General features: G+C 50.3%; 1 pseudogene; it reads left to right on the forward strand.

The window, feature by feature from the left end:
* LOC105536964 overlaps window positions 1-9326 on the forward strand; it is a 47323-nt pseudogene that overhangs the window by 22509 nt on the left and 15488 nt on the right.

Genomic DNA, 9326 nt, shown 5'->3' on the forward strand with positions numbered 1-9326 from the left:
TTAACCATGTTGGCCAGCCTGGTCTCAAACTCCTGACATTAAGTGATCCACCTGCCTCGGCCTCCCAAAGTGTTGGGATTACAGGCATGAGCCACCGTGTCTGACTGGGCTAATTTTTTGCATTTTTAGTAGAGAGAGGATTTCACCATGTTGGCCAGGCTGGTCTGTAACTCCTGACCTCAGATAATCCACCCACCTTGGCCTCCCATACTGCTGGGATATCAGGCATGAGCCACAGTGCCCAGCCTGACTTCGTTTGCTTAGCATAATGTTTTCAGTGTTCAGCTGTCTTATAGCATGTATCAGTAGTTTTACTCCTAAATACTATTCCTTTGTATAGATACGACATTTTATTCATTTATCAGTTGATAGAAATTTTGGTTATTTCCACTTTTTGGTGATTATGAGTAAGTATTCTTGTAAAAGGTTTTGTGTGGACATATGTTTTCATTTCTCTTGGGTGTATGTACTTAAGAGTGGGAATGCTAGGTCATATGGTAACTCTGTTTAACCACTGGAAGAACTTCCAGACTTTTCCAAAGTAACAGCACCATTTCACATTCCCATCAGCAGTATGTGATGGTTCCATTCTCTCCACCTCTTTCCTAACACTTGTTATCCGATCCTTTTTTTTTTGTTTTTTGGTTCTGGCCATCCTGGAGATGTGAAGTGGTGGTATTTCATTGTGGTATTGATTTGCATTTCCATGGTAGCTGTTGATTTTTAGCATCTTTTCATGTACTTACTGATCATTTATGTATTTTCTTTGGAGAAATGCCTATTCAGACTCTTTGCTCATTTTTAAGATTTTATGAATTTCTTTAGTGTGTATCTACACTACACTATATGTATGTCTATATATATATGTCTATATATATATATATTTTCTTGAGATGATCGTTCTATAGCTCAGGCTGGAGGGCAGTAGCGTAATCACAGCTTACTGCAGCCACGAACTCCAGAGTTCAATTGATTCTCCCACCTAAGCCTCCTGAATAGCTGGGACTAAAAGCATACGCCACCACTCCTGGCTCATTTTTTTGTAGAAAGGGTTTCACCATGTTGCCCAGGCTGGTCTGGAAATCCTGGGCTCAAACAGTCCTACCTGGGTTGGCCTCCCAGAGTGCTGGGATTACAGGTGTATGCCACCGCGCCTGGCCCTTTGCATGTTTTTAAATGAGTTTGTCATTTTATTATTCAGTTGTAATAGTTTTTATATTCTAGATATAAATCCTTTATCAAATAAGTAATTTGCAAAGTTTTTTCCAATTTTATGGATTGTCAATTTTTTGTGTCTTTTGATTTACAAAGGTTTTTAATTTTGATGAAATTTCACCTTTTTTTCCCCTACTGCTTATGCTTTTGTTAGAGCTTAAGAAATTACTGCCTAACTCAAGGTTACAAAGATTTATTCCTCTGTTTGAGAATTTTACAGTTTTAACTCTTATATTTGGGTTTTTAAAATCAATTTTATCTCTTGTATATGTCGTGACGTGAGTATACAACTTCATTTGTGTGTGTGTGAGGACACAAATGTACCCACACCATTTGTTGAAAAGGCTACTCTTTCCCATTAAAATGTTTTGACACTTGTCTAACATCAATGGGCCGTAAATGTATGGACTCTGAGTTCTATTTTATGGATCTATATGTCTATCCTCTTGCCAGTAAATGCTGTCTTGATTAGTATAGCTTTGTAGCAAGCTTTGAAATCAGAAAATGTGAGTTCTCAAACTTGTTCTTTTTCAAGATTGTTTTGGCTATTCTTGGTTCTTTGAAATTCCAAATGAATTTTAGAAACAGCTTATCAATTTCCATAAAGAATTTAGGCTGGGCACGGAGGCTCATGCCTGTAATCCTATTACTTTGAGAGGCCGAGGCGGGTGAATCAACTAAGGTCAAGTGTTCGGGACCAGCCTGGCAAACATGGTGAAACTCCGTCTCTACTAAAAATAAAAAAATTAGCCCAGTGTGGTGGCACACGCCTGTAATCCCAGATACTCAAGAGGCTGAGGAAGGAGAATCACTTGAACCCAGGAGGTGGAGGTTGCAGTGAGTCAAGATCGCACCACTGCACTCCAGCCTGGGCGACAGAGCGAGACTCCATGCACGGCTAATTTTTGTATTTTTAGTAGAGACGGGGTCTTGCCATGTTGCCCAGGCTGGTCTCGAACTCCTGACCTCAAGAGATCCACCTGCCTTGGCCTCCCAGAGGGCTGGGATTACAGGTGTGAGCCACTGTGTCCCGCCCAAATCTTCAATATGGGAAAATCTTTCTTCCTTTATGGTGTCTGTTTCTGGTGACATGCTTAGGAAACATTCTTCATCCTGAGACTCTGTAACTCTCCTTCTGTTGTCTTCTGGTCCTCTATGATTTAGGTTTGTAAACACACAGGGTAAAGGGCCCCACGTACAAGCTGTGGACTCCTGTCCTAGGTGGGCAAACAGACCGCACACACAGGCAGCAATTTACCAGGAGGCTTCTTGGGTGGGGCAAAGTGGAGCTGCCGAAAATTCCTTCTGCCCCATGAGAGTTCACTTGATTAGTGGATGTTGTGCCTCTCAAAATTAGAAGAAACCCGCAGAAGTTTCCTTTGAGCAGGACATAAATCTGTCCCATTAATAGCTGGGAGGTATCATCTGAGGTCAGTAGGGTGAGTCTGTGACCCAGGGAGGAAAGCAGCTCCCCTTCTTTAGGACACTAGCAGGAGGACGGAGGAGTTGGCTGTCCTGGGAATTCATGCCTTCATTCAGCAAAGGGAAAGCAGTTAGACCAGGGAAGAGGCCTGGCAGTGTGGCGGGGGTACAGTGGTGAAGAGGGTGGGGCCAGGGAGAGGCCTCATTGAGAGGAGAGAGGATCCTCAGTGGGAACCAGGGTGTTAGTGGAAGGAAGAGTCAGGGCATGGAGCAGGAGTGGGAGCGGGGAGGCCAGCTCAGGCCTTCTCCACGTTTGTGTGAACGCCCTTCCTGCGGGCTGTAGAGCTGGCCTCGGTACACTGCAGGGGACTCAGAGCTCCAGTGGAAGGGTGGCTCTGCCTGAGGAAGCTGCTGGTGCTCACCACTCCATCATCTGCTGTGGAGGGGGTGACAGTAACCTCAATGCGTGGCAGAGGTGTTTTGGGATGCTGTCCTACTGCACAGTTCAGCAGGCTGTTACCTGACTTATTTCTTTAATGCATCCCTCGCACTTCCTGTGTGGCCAGTGCCTTATAATATTAACTGATAATTAACCTCAGAGCCCCGCGTGAGGTCAGCACTGTCCCCACCCTGTGTGCAAAGGGAGGACGGGCAGGCACTGCCAGGTGGGTGAGGGCAGACTGGGCAGCTTGCCTCGGGCCTCGCTGACCTTAGCAGGCTTTGCGTTTGATGCCCTGTGTTCCTTCCCTAGGATACTCAGTTTGCCAGGTTTTTGGTTTATCCTAGTCTCATTCAGATTGTAAAGACTGAGACTGGACTTCTGTTGATAGGTTTCCCAATTTGGGCACAGGAAGGAGGTGAGGAACCACAAGCCCCTGCTGGACAGTAGACCTGTAGACCCAGTCAATGCTGGCTCTTCCTCACTGCCTGGTCCTCTCTGTGAACCTTCATCCTGGCCACAGCCCCTCAGAGTCCTCCTTTATGAAGGGGCCATGCTTTGGGGGAGGGAGTGCCTCTCCCAGGACCCAGAGTTGGTGAGTGGCCACTTTGGAATTTGAGCCCAGGCTCTTCTTCCCCTCTCTGCTTCCTGCCAGGCCCAGCTGCCTGCCCCAGCACACACCTTCCCTGGGCACCCTGGTCTTCGCTGCTTGGACGCGCCTGTTTGAGGCCTGGTTTGCTCCTATGGCTGCCACGCTGATTCTCCATTCTGCACGTCATGTCTCATCAAAATGCATGGCGGTTCTACTCCTTGTGCTAAAGAGAGCCAGTAGTTTTGTCTGGCAGTGATGCTTGCCTGCTGCCCACAAAGGTGAACAGCCATTGTCTCTACTCACAGGGTGTTCAGAGTATAGTGGGACTGGTACACAAGAACAGATCTCTCCAGGAAGTGCCACAGACGTGGGTGAGGTGGCTACAGGGTTACTATGCAGCAGACAGCAAGGGTGCCTGGGTGGGAGCAGGGTGGGAGGGCCTAGCAGTCCTGATGGGATGGTCAGGCAATGTGCGAGGCAGCAGGTCACCATCCCCAGGGTCCTGGGGACAGTGTGCGGGCAGGCATAGGAGCAGCCTCGGTGGGGTCCAGGACAGGCTGCCTGCCCTCCTGGTGAGAAGTGAGGATCAAGGACCTCCAGGCAGGCAGAGAGATGGCCCAGGTTGCTTTCCACGCTCACTGGCAGTGCTGTGACTTGGGGTGCTGGTAAGGGTGTGGGGGTAGGAGTGGGAACTGGAGACAGAGGCCCAGCGGGAGGAATTGCCACAGATTCAGTGGGAGTTGTGGCAGAGATGTGAACTTGGGGAATTGGAGGTGGCAGTTAGAAAGTAAAGGGGGTTTGCAGATTTCTGGCATAGGCACTTGGTGCTGGGCAATGAAAATACCAACAGCTTTTCTTAGTGTGTCCCTGCTGGCTGCTCAGAAAGGGTCAGGCAGTGCCTTTGAGACGTATCATGTTTTGGGGACAGTTCTGGACAGTAATGTCCCTGGAGAGGCTTCGCTTTAAACCAGATACCAGTTGAATCCTGATTGGGTGCATGGACATACCCATGGCAGCCAGCTAGAGCATGGCCCTAGGCAGAGCATGGGAGCCCAGGTCACGGCAAGGGGGTTGTGTGCTCTGAGCAGGTGACAGTCCTTGTGTCCAGAGGTCTGGTTGGTGGCAAGCAGGGAGTAACCCCCCGGCCCCTTCCTCAGCTAGTGTGAGCGCTACCCAGGCATCCTTAGGTTCCTTGGTGGCTGCCTCATAGGCCCCTACTGTTTGTGAGCCTGTTGCTTATGTTGGACGGGACTATGGCAGGACAGCCATTGAGCTGACACCAGTCTGCTCGCTGCCCGCCCCTGGCTGGGCGGGCCCTCATTTTCCAGGCTTGCTTGGGTGGAGGCAAAGCTCAGCATGACAGGTTGGTTCTTTGTTCTTTGTCTGAAGCTATACTCCTTGCTCCATGTTTGGAGCTGTCTCCTCATACAATCATTTTCCTTCATTTCATGACAGTGAATCGAAGGAATTTTGTCTTCACAAGACCGAGGCTGAGGAGTGGACAGTCGGGTCTGGCTGTTCAGGAAGGCATTCTGGGGTTGGCAGCAGGCCCAGCTCAGGGAGATCAGAAGGGGGCTTCGGGAACAGTTGGTGCTGTTCTGAAAGTGGGCCCCTGCAGCAGGCATGTTAGGTCTGAGGAAGGACAGGGGGGAGTGGACGTCAGCAGGAATGTGAAATGAGGGCCCTGGTGGAATCAGTGTCCAGGCAAGGGATGCCTCTGAAAAGCGCTGGGCTGGCTGGAGAGGAGAGGGCAGCATCCACGGGGAAGTGTGGGGTTTTCGCTGCAGGACATCTGAGTGCTTTTTTTTCCACTGTGTCTGTTTTGTGGCACACGATCTTCAAAGTAGAAGCAAGAGCAAAGACATTTTCAAAAATATGATTCACAGAATTGAAAATGGTGCAGGGTGTCTGTTTACCAGCCACCAAACCTGCAGGGCCTCCTTGGGTGGATGCTGCATAGAAGACATGGGAGTGACATGGCACGGTGCTGCTGTTCAGAGCCCCAGCCTTGCAGGATGATCGCCTATTGCTTCTCAGCCCCACTCCGAGCCGCTGAAGCTCAGCCGGGACTGGACATTGACATAAGCTGGGTTTTCCTGGTGTTGGCCTGTCAAGAAATGCCTGTTTCCGGCCTCCAGTTTGTTCCATGCTCCTCAGGCTCTCAGTCGCTGACAGGTTAGTGCCCAGTGTCCACGTCATCTGTGACGTTACCCAGGACAGGACAGGGCTCGTCCACCAGCACATCCCCTGGTGTCTGGTGCCAGCTTGTCTTCAGCTCACCAAACACATTTGTTCAGCCTGGTCATTCCACCACCCCAAAGCTATTGCACTAAGCTGTGTTTCTGGATCTTGTCTTCTGTGACTGTGCACCAAGACTGTCTGGGGACTGCTAGTGTGCAGACACTGTCAAAAATAGCCAGTAGAAGCTTGAAAAGACTGCTTTTGTATCAGGCCTGGCTTTGCCTTCCGTGATTGCTGCTGTTGGTCATAGAGCCAATCTGTGTAACTGGATGTCACCCTCAGACTCCTCTACACCCCTCTCCCTCTCTGACTCCTGGCCACATGTGCCCCACTGCCTCCCCACTCCTCACACAGCCAACCTTTATATTGTCCCGCTTTGCTGCTGTTTCTGCTGCTGTCCCCTGAGTCTTGCTATTGGTCCCAGTGGTTTGGGAGGCCAAGTTGGGAGGATCACTGAAGGCCAGGAGTTCAAGACCAGCCTGGAAAACAAAACAAGATTTTGTCTCTACGAAAATAATAATAATAATAAAAAGTATAAACTAAAAAACTTTGCCAGGCATGTGGTGGTGCATGCCTGTAGTCCCAACTATTTGGGAGGCTGAGGTGGAAGGGTACTTGAGCCCAGGAGTTCAAAGCTGCAGTGAGCTGTTTGTGCCATTGTGCTGTACCTGTGACAGAGGGAGACCTTGTCTCAAAAAACAAGAGAGAAAAAGAAGGTGGGAAGAAAGGTATGCTCTTAAGGGGGAGGGGCACAGGTGAGGCATCCTTCAGAAAAGAGGCCTGTGCAGCCACTTCTATCAGAAATGCTCAGTGACTCCTGGGGCCTAGCAGCTCCCTTCTCAGCCTCTGGGTATGGAGAGCCTGCCCCTTGCCAGCCCCAGACCATGTGCACAGGGTCCTCCCAGCCCACCCTGCCTGGCTTCGCCAGGACTCTGACCCTGCACCGTGTGTGAGCTGGTTCTCATCCTCCTGAACTGATAACTCTCATCTTTTGTGGCCCTAGTGACCTTTCCCCTTATTTTTCTGTTTCACCCATGGATGCCTGGTGAGCAGGAACCTCTTGCTGCCTCATCGCCTCAGTTGAGGCTTCAGAAAGCACCCAGGGAGGTGGGAGCTGCAAGCGTGCTTTTTGAATTGAGCGGGAGTAGGACAGTGTCGCTTTGTTTTTCTTTTCACGTGAAGACAGATGTGTGCGTGTCTCAGCATTGAGTCTCCTTTCTGTGATGTCTTTAGGAATCACAGTCGTGTTGCTGCAGCCCCGTGTGCACAGTCCTTCTGTTTCCTGGGGTTGGCTGGTTGCTGTTTGGAGTGATCAGAATTATTTCTAGCACTTCAGTTCACTCCGAGACAAGGCCCCCGAGCCCTGGCACACTTTTGCCTGTTTCTTTATCAGTAAGCCCAGTGTTGCTGACAGTTAGTGCCCACAGTGTGCATGTCATCTGTGATGTTACCCAGGAGAGGACAGGGCTCGTCCACCAGGAAATCCACTGATGTCCGGTGCTGCCTTCCTTCAGCTCACCAAGTACATTTCTTCAACCTGGTCATCCCAACACCTCAAAGCTGTTGCACGGAGACCAGGCAGGGACGAGACCTCTCCTCCTGGGAAGAAGGCAGGCCATGAGCAGACCAGGGCAGCCAGTCCCTGGGAGCCACAGGCCAGGCCTTCCTAACAGATGCACTCCTGTTCCTGTCTTGCCCTGTGTTAATGTCAGGGGCAACGTGGGCTGCATTCAAGCTGGCTCCAGCTTAACTGACACACACGGCTCTTTGTCGCTGCGGAGCAGAAGTGTGATGAAAAACCGTTGTTAGGATTCCATCTCTCAGTACAGAATTGTTGGTAAATGTTATTAAAGATAACGTTTCACATTTCTGTGGTCTTTCTCCTCTTGTCCCCAGCTAGAAGGTGTTGAAGTTGGGGCTTCTCTCTGATCCCACATAGGGGACCTGCATTGTCCCACACAGGGTCAAACCCTTGCTTTGGGAGGGACTGAGTGATGACTTCACGTGGCCCCTTTATTTTACAGAGGAGAAATCTGGGTCCTACCATGCTGGCAGAGTTAGTGGGGATCCAGGCCACTCAAGAAAGCAGGAACTAGGAAGCAGAGACCAGCTGCCGCCCTAGTCTAATGTATACCTCCTTCATCATGAATGGGTTGTGAGCCATTCTTAGGGACTAGCCCCCCACCCCTTCGTGCCATGGTTCCCTCTTTGCTCCATGGTGACCACCTTTCCAGTCCCTTCTGTCTCATCATCCTGCTCACTTTCTCCCTGGCTCAGCGGCCTGTCATTGCTCTTTGTTGAGTGCCCCTTTCTTCATGCCTCTTTTGGACCTCAGCCAGACTGGTGTGCTGAGGACAGCACCTTGTTACCAGGGGCAGCTGCTCTGCAGGACCTGTTGGCCAGGGCCCCACAGCATTGGACTGGCTGGTGTAACCAAACCTCTCTTCTCTGTTTGTGTTTCAGCGAGAATGCCATGAGGAAAGCTGGCGTGCCGCACAGTAAATCCAGCAACGATATGGAGAGCCATGTTTCTGAAGGCCAAGCCCCAGGTAAGACCTTAGCGGATGGAGCTCCTCTGCCAGAGAGGCTTGGAAAGGAGAGTTTCACAGACTCTGGAACCCCTCTCTGGGGTGTCCTAGGGAGTGTGGGTGGGATGGTTGCTCATTGATTCATCACAGGAAGTCGGGGTGGAGGCGTTACACATTGATCACCGGGAGTCGGAGTGGGGTGGTTGCTCTTTGATCACAGGCACAGCTGGGTTTGCCTGCAGCACTCTGGGTCCTCCTGTGTGTCCATGGTACAGGGAGGACACTCAGGATGCAGGCCCAGCCTCTGGCCCCAGATCTTACAGCCAGCACCTTCCATCTGTGGTGAGCCCCTGTGAATCCTACAGAGAGCTCACTTAAACCCCCAGCTGCTCCTGTGGAAGGGATCAGTGTCTTGAGCAAGAATCTCATTTGTTCTCAGCCCCTCCGAGGAGTCCTTACCGAAGCCCCACAGTGCCCTGAGGCATGAGCCAGAAGCATCCTTGTCCCCTTTTGCTAAGTTACCTAGAAGAATTCATCCCGGGTGGAGTAGAGGATAAGGGTTTCTACCACATAGGCTCGCTCACCTGGGCCAGCACCACACTGAGGTCCTGATGTGATCACCTCCCTTCATCTGTGTATGCTCCCTGGAACAGAACCGTTTTACCAGAAATGAACGAAATATACAAGTAGTTGTGTGCCCGTGTGTATGCAAGAAAGAGCTGCAAGAGCACAGGGGCTGTGGGTGGAGTGGGCTCTGTCTATGCGTGCATGTGATAAGCTTTTTCTTTAAGAGCGTTATGTAATTCACACTTTAAGGTTTACATGTCAGTGGTCTTAGGATATTCACAGAGTTCTGCAGCTGTCATCAAAATCTAATTTTGGAATGTTC

Source organism: Mandrillus leucophaeus, unplaced genomic scaffold (genome assembly GCF_000951045.1).
Source record: "Mandrillus leucophaeus isolate KB7577 unplaced genomic scaffold, Mleu.le_1.0 Scaffold1661, whole genome shotgun sequence".
Classification (NCBI taxonomy): Eukaryota; Metazoa; Chordata; class Mammalia; order Primates; family Cercopithecidae; genus Mandrillus; species Mandrillus leucophaeus.